Genomic DNA, 16,753 nt, shown 5'->3' on the forward strand with positions numbered 1-16,753 from the left:
AAGCCACCATTTCCTTTCATAGATAGTACCCTAACATGAGCTCCAACTATCCACTTAAATTCTTAAGATGTTCTTAATGTCACTAACAAAATAAATGGAAGAAATCTCCCTTACAAGGGTTTAATATTCTGCTTATTTAATAAAATAACCTACAAAAGTTTGTGATTTTAATTCACTGCTGAGTTGAAATCCACTAAAATAAAAATACTGATCATAAGACATAGCTATAGTCGACATTGACACAGTCCCAGAACCCTGCATTCCCAGTGGGGAACCACAGTTCTCTGACCTGAGTTCCATGTAAGAGCAACTCCTGCCTGGGAGCCTGGGAGTTAGCCCTTGCTTTGACATTTATCAATAAAATGGAAGTTGCTTGAACTATTTATCTTTAAATGTTGTTCAGAATCTTCACGAAAAGGTGACAAAGTTTCCAGAAAACATAAAGTTCACAGATTGACCTAGCTATGTAAAATGAGTGAGTACTTGTGTTTTTCTCATCAAATGTCACATATCCCTCCAGGACATTGACAGAGATAATATTTGGAAATGAAATGATGTTTAATATTTGGCCAGGTTAGTATCACAAACTTGAAACATAAATGATTGTCACTGAAGAAATGTGGTTGATATAGCCGAATCTTGCTGCTGAAAGGAAACTTGTATTATTGAACTCAATAACAATAATGGACTGCATATTGATTTTCAATCTGGAGTTAAATATAATGATGATTCTCCCAGGGGATGAAGCGCAGTATGAGAAAGGTTGTAGTCAGGCAAAGTGATCTTCAATTGAACAAATAATCTACACAGAGAAGAAATGAAGGGCTTTGAGCTTAATCTTGATGCTTTGCTTTGGAATGCAAATTTTAAAATAATCTTTTTCCTACTTATAAACTATGAATAAAACTGAAGTAAAGTATTAGTAATTGCATGATTCTATGTTCTGCTGGGCTCCGCATCTCTGACAGAATAATGCCAGAACCCAGGGCTCAGAAATTCTGCCTGTGAAACCACATTTGTTGGTGAGTGGAATGTATTTTACACGTCCACGGTGCATGGAGGAACTCATATACTTATAGACTCATTGAGCCATACAGCACAGAAACTGACCCTACTGTTCAACTAGTTCATGCTGACCATGTTCCCAAACTAAACCAGTCCCACCTGCCTGCATTTAGCCCATAGTCCTCCTATTCTGTACTTATCCAAATGCCTTTTAAATGTTGTAATTGTACCTGCATCCACCACTTCCTCTGGCAGCTCATTCCAGAAACAAATCACTCTCTGTTGAAAAAAAGTTGCCCCTCTTGTCCTTTTTAAAGCTTTCTCCTCTCACTTTAAAATTATGCTCTCTAATTTTGAACTCACTCACCCTAAGGAAAAGACCCTTGGTGTTCACCTTATCAATGCCCCTCAAGATTTTAAAACATTTATAGGGTCACCCCTCAATATTCTCCATTCTAATGAATAAAGTCCAGCCTATCCAGCTTATTTTTCAACCTCAAATCCTCCGGTCCCAGCAACAACCTGGTGAAGCCGCTCCAATTTAATAATATCCTTCCTGTGGCAGGACTATCAGAACTGCACACAGTACTCCAGAACAAGCCTCACCAACATCTAGAACAACTCATCATGATGTCCCAACTCCTATACTTAAAGGCCTGAGCAACATATGCAAGGCATATTCTTCACCAGCTTGTCTCCCTGTCACTTGGAAGTAATTTCTGTCATTTTCAAAACAGAACTTGTGATGTATGAATTGGAGGATCTAAGACTGGCAGAATTCTTTGGAGATGTTAGATACTATTTTAAAGAGCTCAGGTTCTCATTTGGAATTGTTAAGGGAAGACATAAATGTGCACAAGTGGTGAATACAATCTGTGGAACTGTCAAGATATATTGTCACTTAAATTCCGTGTCCTTCAAACTTTGAGATACAAGCAGCCTGCATTGAAAAGAAAGATCAATATTTGCAACTTGTTTGGTGTTTGTTGACATAAGCCCGAGGATTACATTGTAAAATTAGTGCTACTTGACTGCTTCCACAACAGGTGTTACCACTGAATGAGCTTGCAACTTCACGGATTGTTTGACAATTCAGAATGGTTACAAAGGGGTCAGCTGTCTTAGATGTGGGGCTATGAGTATAAATGTTCATTTATATGAGGGCTAAAATACTTGAACACATTTAAATGCATTCAAAAAGCTTTTATCAAATAGTTTTCTTTTAAACATGGAAGTCTGTAATAGACACTTAGAAATTTATTACATTTCAGCCTGCAGCCGAAGGGCTGCATATGTGATCACCAGATGTGTTAACCTTGAAAGTGGAAGAACAAAGCACTGTGGATTGTGGGGTTGGCATACAGTTGGCACTATGTTGGTCCTGTAGGTATAAATGACTGTGAATCATGAAGTTATGAGTATGTGGGTGAAGGGACACAGGCTGTCACGAAGCATTGAGGAGCCATGGTGTCCGATTTATGTGAATTAAATGACATGGATGGGGCATGGCTATGTTTGAAAGTGATAGAGGTTGAGGGGTGTGGGCCAACAGGGTTTTCTTTATTTTGTTGACATTATTATAACTGGAACCAGGCCCAAGAGCACCGAGATAATAAAATGTGAGGCTGGATGAACACAGCAGGCCAAGCAGCATCTCAGGAGCACAAAAGCTGACGTTTCGGGCCTAGACCCTTCATCAGAGAGGGGGATGGGGAGAGGGAACTGGAATAAATAGGGAGAGAGGGGGAGGCGGACCGAAGATGGAGAGAAAAGAAGATAGGTGGAGAGAGTACAGGTGGGGAGGTAGGGAGGGGATAGGTCAGTCCAGGGAAGACGGACAGGTCAAGGAGGTGGGATGAGTTTAGTAGGTAGATGGGGGTGCGGCTTGGGGTGGGAGGAAGGGATGGGTGAGAGGAAGAACCGGTTAGGGAGGCAGAGACAGGTTGGACTGGTTTTGGGATGCAGTGGGTGGGGGGGAAGAGCTGGGCTGGTTGTGTGGTGCAGTGGGGGGAGGGGACGAACTGGGCTGGTTTAGGGATGCAGTAGGGGAAGGGGAGATTTTGAAACTGGTGAAGTCCACATTGATACCATTAGGCTGCAGGGTTCCCAGGCGGAATATGAGTTGCTGTTCCTGCAACCTTCGGGTGGCATCATTGTGGCACTGCAGGAGGCCCATGACGGACATGTCATCTAGAGAATGGGAGGGGGAGTGGAAATGGTTTGCGACTGGGAGGTGCAGTTGTTTGTTGCGAACTGAGCGGAGGTGTTCTGCAAAGCGGTCTCCAAGCCTCCGCTTGGTTTCCCCAATGTAGAGGAAGTCACACCGGGTACAGTGGATGCAGTATACCACATTGGCAGATGTACAGGTGAACCTCTGCTTAATGTGGAATGTCAACTTGGGGCCTGGGATAGGGGTGAGGGGGGAGGTGTGGGGGCAAGTGTAGCATTTCCTGCGGTTGCAGGGGAAGGTGTCGGGTGTGGTGGGGTTGGAGGGCAGTGTGGAGCGAACAAGGGAGTCACGGAGAGAGTGGTCTCTCCGGAAAGCAGACAGGGGTGGGGATGGAAAAATGTCTTGGGTGGTGGGGTCGGATTGTAAATGGCGGAAGTGTCGGAGGATGATGCGTAGTATCCGGAGGTTGGTCGGGTGGTGTGTGAGAACGAGGGGGATCCTCTTTGGGCGGTTGTGGGGGGGGGTGGGGTGTGAGGGATGTGTTGCGGGAAATACGGGAGACGCGGTCAAGGGCGTTCTCGATCACTGTGGAGGGAAAGTTGCGGTCCTTGAGGAACTTGGACATCTGGGATGTGTGGGAGTGGAATGTCTTATTGTGGGAGCAGATGCGGCGGAGGCGGAGGAATTGGGAATAGGGGATGGAATTTTTGCAGGATGTTGGGTGGGAGGAGGTGTATTCTAGGTAGCTGTGGGAGTCGGTGGGCTTGAAATGGACATCAGTTACAAGCTGGTTGCCTGAGATGGAGACTGAAAGGTCCAGGAAGGTGAGCGATGTGCTGGAGATGGCCCAGGTGAACTGAAGGTTGGGGTGGAAGGTGTTGGTGAAGTGGATGAACTGTTCGAGCTCCTCTGGGGAGCAAGAGGCGGCGCCGATACAGTCATCAATGTACCGGAGGAAGAGGTGGGGTTTGGGGCCTGTGTAGGTGCGGAAGAGGGACTGTTCCACGTAACCTACAAAGAGGCAGGCATAGCTGGGGCCCATGCGGGTGCCCATGGCCACCCCCTTAGTCTGTAGGAAGTGGGAGAGCACCAAGGTGTGTCTTTTAACCAGCTACCCCCGAATTCAGCAGTTTTGAGGCTACCTCTGTGTTGTTTCCCAGGGCAGTGGGTCCAGCTCCTTTTAAAGCCAGGCCCCGTGGTATAAAAATCTCACCATCCAAGAAAGTTTCTCTCAAGTCCTGATAGAGAGTCAGAATTTTCCTGACTCTGCGCACTTAGTCTCTTGTGTCCTCTCTGTTGCTTAACCTATTAAATATTGTCAAAATTTTCTGTTTTGTTTTTAAATTCCTGGCATCTGGATTTTTTGCTTTGGTATTAGGATTCCACTATATTTTTAATTTGTCCCCTGGTTGTTTCAGGTCAAAATGGTGATACTGATTACACCAACTTGACTGAGTTTTTTTTTGCTTGAATTGTGCTTTATTCAATTTTTACACCGTATTAAAGTGGGTATTCACTCTTGCATCTGATTCCAAATGGATCACCCTGTATCCCAAGGGATTGGTGTTGTTCCTTGGTGTGATCACTTTACCAGGATATTGCCTTTAAACTATAATATAAAGCTTCACTTTAATATTTTCATGAACTTATTAGATGTGGGCTTGTAAGAAAATAAGGTAGAGGTAAGAAAACAGTTTTCTTCTGCACCCAACTGTTCAAATTAATCTCGTGATCAGAGATAATGGGAACTGCAGATGCTGGAGAATCCAAGATAACAAAGTGTGGAGCTGGATGAACACAGCCGGCTAAGCAGCATCTCAGGAGCACAAAAGCTGAAATTTTGGGTCTAGGCCTGAAACGTCAGCTTTTGTGCTCCTGAGATGCTGCTTGGCCTGCTGCGTTCATCCAGCTTCACACTTTGTTATCTATGTTCAAGTTAATCTTTTCATTTTACTTTTGAAACTTAACTTTTTGATTGTTGCTGAAGGAGAAGATATTTTTTAATTGAACCATGACTTTCCTAGATGAGGGTTATGTTTATGGAACCTCATACTTGGAATAGTTTGATTACCTAGAGTTTAGGAGGGAATGTGTAGTTGCACAATTGTGAAGGATTAAAGTGGGGCAGATCTATAATGACAGAAAAAAAAGCTTCAGTATCTGAAGAAGTCTATTTAATCACAGCAACAGGAGAACATTGGAGCTGAGGAAGGTGCATTCCATTTTTGACAGGTGCTGTTTGTTGTGCAGGTGCTTGAGTAAGAGTGTGAGATATAATTTAAACATATGGGAAACCTGAACTCGACAGGGCAATTTGAATCCAGTGCTGAGTTCAAACAGGAACTATTTTTGCCAGAATCTGTTTCCCATAGTGTGTGACTCATAACTATGAAGAGTAGACATGAATGGTCGTAAAAAGTCAACAAGGATCTGTGGACCTATCAAGAAGTCAAGTTATTTGATCCTCTGTTGTTTAAACTTTGAAAAAACAATCAGCCTGCTGAGACTGAGTAAGAAGAAAGTGCTGTATTTTCAATGGCTATATGATGGCATGTTGTCCTTATTAGATTAGAACTGCTTGATTCCACAACTTCATCACAATTTGGGGTGCATGTAAATTCAATGTTTTGATTAACAGCTCCAAGGGATATTGGGGACTAGGTGGAATTAATGTGGGACTATGAATACAAATGCTTGTTTTTATACGGCATTATAATTACTTGAAGAGAGTTAATATTTTGAATGAACTTTTATTAGTGGGATTGTTTCATTTAATCCAGTGAAAATTAGTAGCAGATGATTAGGACTATATTTCATCAGGCTGCTGAAGTCTGCCCCTGTTGGGTAGTGGTTGAGTTGACACGGTGTGTTTAAGGGCAAAAGGTGGTAGATGGGGTCATGAGTTGCAGTAAATTGGCATAGAGATGTAAGAAGCAATAGGCATGCATTGAAGGGGTCACAGATCGGCATGTGTTGGCACTGAGCTGGCAAAGGGTCCAAAAGGAGCTGTGTTGAGTGTGGATAATGGGTTGTCATGTATTAACATTAATGATGGTAGAAAGGTTATAAGGGGCCATGGGATATGGATATAGGGATGATATGAGGGGCATTGTAGGTTTGGTGGGGGAGCGTGGAGAGACACATGTTGCCACTGATCGAGAATGTGGGGGTGGGGTGCCGAGGCAGTGTGACGGGAGACAGTTAATGGGCCTTACTGTTTTCCTTAGTCCCACAACATCGAGGTGGGCTTTTTAAAAAGCAATTTCTTCGAGTGTTTCTGCATACCTTCCTGCAGCAGCACATCTGACTCCAGGAGAAGCGTGATCCTCAAGGTTACTTTTTGTGGAAACTGGGCAAATGTTAATCCTTTCCTCACCCTTAAAATTGTAATAATTATAAACAATGAAACTGCTAAAATGAACGAAAATACTATTTTAATGAATGAATTTTGCTTCTGGACATTTATACAAATTTACTCACAATGTGTCACAATTGGGCTCGTGTACCTTGACAGCATTTGGAAGAAGTGGAATACATTTTTAACATTGAAAGGAGTGTGTGGTTTTAAATTTGAAAGCAGCCTGTGAGCAAATAACTTTGGAAGGTTAACTCTGGAAGCAGTTTTGATTTTGGAGATAACTTCTCTGATTCACAGCAGGGAGTCATGTCCAAGGTGGTTGCAGTTTAGAGATACAGATACAGTGCCCTAGCACTGATTCTTCACTCACGTTCACTTTGAGTGCTGTTTCCCACAGGGCTGCTGGGTTGGTGAACTTAACTTACAAAGAAAAAAACAAATCATTTCTCTGCAGTAAAAAAAAACACATTTGACATGTTTGTTAACACATTTGACCAGAACTCTTTCATGGTCTTATAAAAACGAATAAAAACCCATGTTCTGCTGTAGATTCAAGAATGTTGGAAACACACAAAAGTAAGAATGTGTGAAAAAATTCAAAGTCATTGGATGGAATACTATGCTCCCTTCCCCCACTTTTCAGAGCACGCTGACCGGTGTGGTGGGAAGCATTGTGCCTGTTGGTTGGCCGTCTGCTTCCATTGGTGTTTCACTGGAGGGGGTGAGGGAGATGGAGATTCCCACACCAGTGACAAGGCTGCCAGGTGAAGCAGATATTGTTGCAGGCTGGGGTTTCCCTCCCATTTCAGGTACCTTGTGCCACCTCAACCCACCCTTGCAATTGAATCATCCTCCCAGTTGGGGATAGTAGTTTTGACCTGAACAAGTTAATAACTGTTCAATCAACTTGGAATTTCCTGGCCAGGCATAGGCCAGCTTGGCACCAACTTTTGAGCTTGTGGCAGCACCTCATCCAATCAAATCCTGGCCTTTAGTGCGTGTGTCATTGTCATTGTGGCAGTGTCAAAGTATGTGCATTTAGAAGAAGTGGAATATCTTTTTAACATTGAAAGGAGTGTGTGGTTTTAAGTTTGAAAGCAGCCTGTGAACAATTAATCTTGGAAGAGTGTGTGTCTGTGTCTGTGTAAATGTATTTCACTGTGCGTGTGTGTATGTCTGTGTGTGTACGTGTTTGTGTCTGTGTTTGTGTGTGTGTGTGTGTGTGTGTGTGTCTGTCAGTGTCAGTGTATTTCAATGTGCGTGTGTGCATGTGTATGCCTGTGTCAATGTTTGCGTGTGTGTGTGTGTCTGTGCGTGTGTGTGTGTGTGTGTGTGTGTGTGTGCACATGTGCGTGTCATTATCAATGTATGTCAGTGTGCATATGCCAGCAGACAGCACGAGTGGCGTGTGCAGCACAGTAATTAGCAAGAACTCAGTGAGATGTACAACTGGAATATGTATTAGCTGTGAATGTACCATATTGATCTTCACAAGCTACTTCATGAAGTTCTGCACCGGGGAATTAAGTATGTCTCCTTTGACCTGAATCTATTTGAATTCTGAACGAAGTAAGGCCAGTGGCATGTGTGACTCTGCATTTGGATGCTGAGTGAGAAAGTTGTGGTCGTAGGTTGCACATTTCAGAGCTGGGGTTTAGCAGTAACTTCTTTGTGACCATCTCAGGGTCTGTTACTCCTATAATCTTTATCCTCTGAATATTGATGATACCATGTGCTCATACCAAAGGTTAAGCAAGCAATGAAAATAATGAATTGATTATTTAATCAATTTATTTTCTTATTTTAAGGCTAAAATATTTTGATGTGCAGATAACAAAGTAACCCAGGTGAGCTAACTTTGCGCAGCCCCACTTTCAGATAATGTCACAATGGCACGATTACTGTGAAATACTATAAAAAGAAAATGCCAGTTACGAGGTCATGTGATGTGGCACAAATAAAAATAAAACATTCTATAAATGACTGGCAGTGTGGTTTCAATGTTGTTCCATATTTATAGTTTCTTCCTGTGCACATTTGTTTTGCTAAGGAAAAGCTGTTTGCCAAAAGAGAGAAAAAAAGTCTTGTTTATATTCAGGACAGTTGCTAATGTGTCCCAGGACTGGTACACAATGTTACTGAGCTACACTTTAAGTGGAAAAACTAAAAAGCACAGTGTAACTGGCAGTATACGAATACTTGGAAGGCTTGTTATACATTTCTGTGCTGGCTATTTTTGTGTGAGTGTGTTAACTTGTTTATATAATTGGGCCTCAGGCTGAAAATAGTCCCCAGCTTCATTATCATATATTAGCACATTTAGAATGAATTTAGTATTGACACTGACATAAATTCCCACATGTTTTTCGCTGGGAACACGCTGGGTATTATTTTTCCCATGACAAGAGGGGCCTTGGAGGTTACCACCTATTCTGAGTGCCAGGAAGGCAACATTTAAAGGAAAAACAAAGGCAAAATGCTGCTGGAAACCAAGGTAGAAAATGCTGGAAAATGCTCAGCCAGTTAAGTACCACTGGAGACACAAAAACAGAGATAACATTTCTGGTCAATGACCTTTTGGCAAAATGGGATTGTAGACAGGGATTAGGGTCAGAGACCTTCAATGTTTGAATTAATCAAACCAAAGTGGCTTCAGTTAGTATCAGAGATAATGGGAACTGCAGATGCTGGAGATTCCAAGATAATAAAATGTGAGGCTGGATGAACACAGCAGGCCAAGCAGCATCTCAGGAGCACAAAAGCTGACGTTTCGGGCCTAGACCCGAAACGTCAGCTTTTGTGCTCCTGAGATGCTGCTTGGCCTGCTGTGTTCATCCAGCCTCACATTTTATTATCTTGGCTTCAGTTAGTGTCATTTTTGCCATTTTCTTGGAGAAGTTTCCAATCAGTTGTGCAATTTTGCATGAGATTTGCACTAAAATGTATTTTCAAAGCTTTTTAATACTTCCCCATTTAGTATTTGAAACTTCCATTGGTTGTATTACATTTTGCATTCTTTGGGAATTTTGTTGTTTTAAATCATTTCAAAACCATTGAATTTAGCCTGTTTCTGAATGTTGATCCGTGTTGACACACAGAATCACACCTCCCCAGGGCTGATAAGAAGAAGTAGGGTTTCATCAGTTGTTCTTGACACAAAAATAAAGAGACAATATGCAACCACCAGGATCATAATCCAGCTCACTACAGACTATGTAAATCAGTGATTATAATACTTAAGACAGTTTGTGCACAATACGGTCCAGGCTATGAGAGTACTCTAGATCATCATAATCTGCTGAAAACTGCACAACTTTGTCACACATAGGATGATGACATGGTGCACATAGTAGAGGAGGCCAGCAGCTCACAGTCCACTGCAGGATAAGACAAAGTTGAGAAATTGAAAGATATTCCAGCTGAAAGACCTGTGTGGGAAGCTAAAGCCTCTCGCCAGGTTTCCATAGTCAATGGTTCAGAGAGAATAAAGGGGGTAAAATGCCAAGATCTCAGTCACGGAGTTTGCAGTTAGTGACTTTGAGAGGACTGGCCCTTCATTATAAAAGGTATTACATTATGCCCCTTCACCTGTCAGTCCTGTACTCACTGACATATATTGGCATCGAATTAAGCAATGTGTTAATTTTAAAATTCTCATTCGTCCTTTCAAATTCTTTCATTTTGCCTACCCCTGTCTCTGTAATCACTTCCAGACCCACAAATCTCTGGCATATCAGCACTAATTTATTTATTGGTTTTTGAAGATTCCTAATTTTATTTGGTCCACGTTTGGCCTTAAAACTGTAGAATTCTGTCCCTACACCACTTCGCCTAATTTTCATTATGTTGTTTAGTGTCATATTTTGTTTTACGCCTCTCTTGTGAAGAAGATTAGGACATTTTGTTATGTAGAAGGTGCTATATAAGTATGTTGTTATTATAAAACAAATTTGAAGAGAGTTTGGTTGGAAAGTTAAACATGGAGCATAGGAGGTTGAGAGGTGACCTTATAGAGGTTTATAAGATCATAAAAGGTATAGATGCAGTTAGTGGTAGGTGTCTTTTTCCTAGGATGAGGGATTTTAAGATGAGGAAGGCACATTTTTGAGGTGAGAGGAGAGAGATTCCAAAAAGAAATTGGGAAATTTTTTAGACAGAGGGTGGTGTGTGAGTGGAATAAACTTCCTGAGGAGCCTACCTAACCTTATATCCATTAAAAGGTTCATCAGTTAATTGGCCATTTGGCTCATTGTCCTTCTTCTCCTGAAAGAACTCCCTAGTTCATGCTATTTCACTGCCCTTTCCACTTACCCTTTTAACTTCTTTTCTTTTTCAGATTTTCATCTACGTGCTCTTTAAAAACAATTATTAATTATTAATTCTGCTTTTGTCAGTATTTGTGATAGGGCAATTCACATCAATGATAATCTGTAAGTAAGGAAACCCCTGATCTCTCCCTTTGGAGTTTTGCTGGTGCTGCTAAATGCATGCTTCTAGTTACTAACTAGTAAACTGGCGGAAATAATTCTTTCAGATTTCATTTATCACTGTCCCTTATAATTATCAGCACCTGCATTATCTCTTCTTAACCTGATTTGCTAAAAAGGACCTCAACTTCTCCAAATAATCCTCATATCTAAATGGTATACTCTTTAGTATCAATTAGTGAAAATTCTCTGAATCCAATTTGTGATGTTTGCTAACATAAGACTCCAATTTCAGACACAATTAGAACTTCTACCTGACTGATGGTTGGTATTAGTTTGGACTGCCTGTTCACCTTCTATCCTCATTATCCTTTTTAAAATGCATGGGAATATATTTTCGTTAGTTTATCATTTTGTTCTTCTAAAGCTGTGTGTATCCAAATCTGCACTTTGTTCCTCCAGTGTTTTCAAAAGTTTCACTATTTCATGTTCATTTCCTTCTTTTGGCTTTCCTCTCTCAATGTTTCACTTTGAATTTCTTTGCATTAAATTTCTTCTGATGTTTATCTGTCCAAACTAGTCATTTGTCTATGCCCTACTAATGATATGTAAATTTTCTTCATAGTTAGTAATGCCTCTTATGTTTGTGCCATCTGAAAAATATTATTTGTACCCCATACCCAGGTGTTTAATGAGGTTGAAGAGATAGCAGCTTCAAAACCATAATAATGGCTTTGAATGGCATTGACACAGATAAAGTCATTCATAATGATGGTGAGAAATTGGACAAAACAATGTGGTTGAATTTGAAAGGAAAGAGATCAAAACAGGAGGGGATAATCAGTTGGAGTTGAGAAGGTTCAGGTGAGTCTCAGGACAGAAAGAGTTTGGTGAGAAATGAAAGACTGGTCTCTCCAATTAGGAAATACTGTTGGTAACTATGGTCTGTGGCAACTGGAAAGTGGCTTGTCAACTGGAGGGCAAAGAAATACATTTCAACGTACAAAACCTGTTCCTCGTGGTAGGGACAGAAGCATACCGAACATCCCTGTTGGATGAAGAGACAACACAGTGTGCAGCTGGACAAACACAGCAGGCCAGGCAGCATCAGAGGAGCAGGAAAGTTGATGTTTTGGGTCATGACCCTTCTTCAGAAAAGGAAAGTTGACATTTTGGGTTGGGACCCTTCTTCAGAAAGGGTCCCGAGCTGAAACATCAACTTTTGTGCTCCCACGATGCTGCTTGGTCTGCTGTGTTCCTCCAGCTCCACACTGTATTATCTCTGACTCCAGCATTGGCAGTTCTTACAATCTCTGGTGGATGAAGACTTGTTGTTAGAACGGACAACATTGCAGGATTGCAAGCCTATAAGCTGTAACCAAGGCTGAAGTGATAAAAAGCCTAATTAATCAAGTTCTGTAAAAGAATTATTAAATTTCCTCAATGAGTTATTTCTAGCAGCACGATGTTTACTCCTATTTGTATAAATTTAGCTTTTAGCGACCTTGCAAATTCTACCAATGCACTTTCATTTTACAAGCTGCAGAAATGTCTCATACCACTGGAATTATGTTCCACATGTCCAGCTGACAGTGTCCCTAAATTTGGTATCTGAAACCATGAGCTTGGAGGAGTACTGCACTGCCCCCTAGCAGGGAGGTTGAAGTGACAAATGAATCTGGAACAGGAACGCAGCTATCGAACTGAAAGAACCACTGCTTTCATGCTGTTTCTAGCCTTAAGACTTTCCAGTGGCTGGTGGAGACACAAGGCAAATGATCTCCAACAAACAAATCTACCATGATCTTTAGTAAAAGGACAGATACTTCCTTGTTTGATCCTCAGTGCCAACACTCTGTAGATGTGCATAATGCAGCTAACATTGCACTGAGCACAATTCATTCATTGCTATCCGATGGAAGGGTTCTCTAGCGTGGTTAAATAGGGCTTTCCTATTGCCCACGCTTATTGAAGCAGCATTTCCTCAGTTGCTTCCGTAAATTAGAGCGTTCTCATTGACATCATACTTTCAAACACATTTATTATATTTTTTTTAGATGTTTGCATGCTAACAATTTAGTAAGTAAATTGCACTCAGAATGCATGTTCTTTTATAGTAAGACTATCCAGAGTATGCATCCAAATGTCTTTAACACAGTGTACATTCTGTTTATGGGTCAGAAGTAGAGGTGTAACTGTAACTGTGTTGGACATGTGCATATTTACCTATGTAATTTGTGTAATGATGATGGACAGCTTTACTTTGTGTTTCCTATTTTAGTATAAGGTACTGGTTGAAACTTCCAACTTGGTTTAAGATTGTTAGTGCAGGACCTGCCCTTAATCGAAGTGCTTATTATGTGACTTAAGGTATTGGTGATGCACCTCACCTTGATTTAAGGTGCCAGCTGCCAATCCTTTGATGAATTCTTCAGGTCTGGGGCTGGACTTCGAGTGTATAAAAACATCTCCCAGCAAGCATTCATCATTGCCTCCATGTTGGAACAGTGCACTGAATTGGCTAAAAGAGCACTTCTGTTTTTCCACTTCTTGCGGCAACATTTCTTTGTCTGGATCTATCAAGTTTGTAGAACCTTAATCCGGCTACAGTAATAAAAAATACCCTTTAAATGGACTGCAGCCCTGTCTTGGGTACTGAACTTTTGACATTCTACCTTGCAATCAGCAGCTAATATTCAATATCAGGGAATCACTGTGGACATGTGAAGAGACAAGAGGCCACTGCCTGCTGCAGAATTGATCGCGTTCAACTGGGTGTGAGAACAAGTGTTACTGTTTCTGCTGTCAGTACGATTAATTTAAACTTCTCTATTATATCTGAAAGAAGGAAGAAATTCATAATGTACACTGTGTTTTATTCCATTTCAAATGCTGCATGCTGTACTGTGAGGTATGCCTGGATATATAGTAAATTAAACTGCATACATTGATAACAGTTTTATAAAATTAATAGAGACCCTAATCACGTTTTCTGTTGTTTGTACAAAAGAAAATACACAGCAGCTTCAGGCAAGAGTAGATACCTGGTTAAATGCAAAGATCTAGCAATCAGTCTTCAAAATGTATTACTCCACTGTTAAACAGCTTGCTCTCTGTCTGACCATTCAGACACATTGAATGAAGTGAAAAGTTCATTCCTTCAGTGTAGATATGAGCTAAACATACCACAGAAAGTTAGGGTTTTCCCTGCAGCTGAAATATCTTCTTTAAATATGCAACGAGCATCAATCACTTTCAAGCACATTCACTGGTATTGAAAATAAACAATTACAAATGTGAAAGCTCATTCATTTAACTTTCCATTCTGGTAAATTTGAAACTAAAACTGTCTGATAATTCTTCCTTTATTGTTCTGTCTTTTTTTGTCTTATGAGAAAATTTCATTGCATTTGTTTTTCCAGTAAACACATCGACATTCACTGCTGCTGACAACCAGTCTGTTTAGACACAATGCTAAGATAAAAAGCCAACATAAACCTAACTTTCAAAAATAATTCATGTCCTATTGTATGCTGCTGAAAAGTTAAAGCTCTGGAAGGTTTCTGACTTTCAGAGGAGAACATTACAATTGGTGTAGTAGGATGGCCATGGGTAGCTTTGGGCCTAGGAGACTTGGCTTTGGACTCCACCTCATTGACGTGGCTAATGTCAGTCTGGAATGGCTGGCCAACACTTAGTGGTAAGGACACTTGAGAGTGGCAATGGTAAGTGGACACACGCTGCTGTTCTAAGAGAAGACAGCAAGTTCATGCTCCAAGACCATTACTACTCCAACAGGGTGCTGCAGCAATTTCAGCAGTCTTTTGGAAAACAGATTGACACATTGCAAGTCTCTTTTACCACTGCTATCAGGAGCTGTAATGGCACAATCTGAGCTGGCTTTGCAGCATGCTGAGGTCACATTGCAGAATTCTGAAATTTCATTACGTTTCCAGTTTGTTTATCCTGTTCTATTTATCCTAGAATAGTGTAAACATTCGTTATAGAACTTCTATCATGGCTGGTCCAAAAGCATGCTAATGATATTCGGCACTATCTGAGTTCTGAAGGAAGGCCATTTTGGAGTCAAATCTTAACTGTGTCTCTCTCCACAGATGCTGCCAGACCTTCTGAATTTTTCCAACACTTTATCTTACTTCAGATCTCCAGCAACCATAATATTTTGCTTTTGTTAGCATGCTGTTAATTATTGGGCACCGCTTACTTACCGGGAAAGCATGGGCTCCATGATGCGTGCCAGACCTGTGCTAAGTTGGTGTTTGACTCCTGTTGTAACATGACATAGATTTTTATGGGTCTGCCAATGTAATTCACTGGCATTTCCAGCAGTCCTCTGCTGTAACCCAAATGAAAGCATTGCCCAGGTGTGGGCCACTCATGTCTACTGTCTCATCACAGAGTTCAGATTCTGCCTCTAAACTATTCTGTAAATTGCAGGCAATGTCACTGTCTGGGTGACAGCAAATGTGACAGTGATGGTGTCTTTTTACCATCCTAGCCCTCTGGCTCTTTCAGCCTCTGCTCTTCCATCATGGGTTCACAGTATTCTGACTCGCATTGTTACGATATATTGTTGCTATTCAGTCATTCAGTTCATGTGTTCTGCTCTGGGTTACAGGAAACTGGAACAGAGGTTCTGGCTGCATAATGACCCCTTCTACGCACCAGCTGACCCAATTGATAGCTACTGCTTGATCCAAAAGATACAAATAATTCGGAATCATTGTGTGCCAACTTGTTGGGAAAAGCCAGAAGGCCAATAATAGAATTGGAAGAAAAACACAGGTACCTAAACATACTGGAAAGAGAGGATTCCACGCACACTGTATTTGGTACTGTCTCATGACAGAACTCATTCAGTTGCTTGTATTCATTCACTTCTCTAAATGTATACAAACAGATTTTCATGACATTTTATTTTCCTTTTTACCTTTTAAGGATTATTTCCTACCTTTCACTTACCACAAAATGTAGAAGACTTATACATTACTTGGAAATAATTTGAAACTTATATGGAGGCCCCTACTGTACTGAACACACAATGTGCTTATTATCTATTAGTTAACAGAGTGGAAATACTTTATTTTAGGGGGAACAGCTATTCTTCTAACAATTAAAGAGTAGCATAAGGGGTTTGTCTATCATTTGTAGACAGTAAACACTGTCCTGAAACTACGAGCTTAATCTTGGGGGTGAATTGTTCAAATATCTATTTTTGTATATATTCTATATGTTTTATATCAAATAATTGAGTTTCTAGTGATATATTGATTTTCAAAATTAAAGCATTTTATTTTGCCTGTACTCAAATTTTAACTTCTTTTGGAGATCTGTTTAGGATGATGATGGTAAATGATCCAGAAATTGCATTTTTATCATAATCTGATTTATTGGTAAGGATAATTTGTCACATCTTGTTCTCAAGTTGTCAATGCACTTGTGTCAAATCATTGTATCACTGTAATTAAAAACATCTACCTCAGTTTGATGTATTCACTCATCTTTCATTTATTTAAATACCAATATACTTTTGGCATAATTATTATATGTTATCACATGGGCAAAGGGTTTGGGAAACTGTATAGATACCATAACATCTACATCTCAGGGGTCAATGATTACAACTATATTTTCTAAAAAATATTTAACCAAATTGTTATAAAAAACAAATCACAGGCAAGCGATCATGATCTCAAGACAAACGCTGCATACATAAAAGAACAAGCTTAGCGGAGAGTTTTCAAGCAAAGTTATCAGAATGAGGGGTGGTGA

General features: G+C 40.7%; 1 protein-coding gene across 1 annotated transcript in view; it reads left to right on the forward strand.

Annotated features, from left to right (window-relative positions):
* The window catches only part of LOC125463272 (potassium voltage-gated channel subfamily A member 1-like), a 37,155-nt gene extending 20,692 nt beyond the window's left edge, over window positions 1-16,463 (forward strand). Inside the window, exon 2 of the mRNA XM_059654657.1 lies at window positions 15,600-16,463. The gene's annotated coding sequence lies outside the window, so the exon portion shown is untranslated. The remainder of the gene's footprint in view (window positions 1-15,599) is intronic.
* Window positions 16,464-16,753: the final 290 nt, after the last annotated feature.

This window comes from Stegostoma tigrinum, chromosome 25 (assembly GCF_030684315.1).
Source record: "Stegostoma tigrinum isolate sSteTig4 chromosome 25, sSteTig4.hap1, whole genome shotgun sequence".
NCBI lineage: Eukaryota > Metazoa > Chordata > Chondrichthyes > Orectolobiformes > Stegostomatidae > Stegostoma > Stegostoma tigrinum.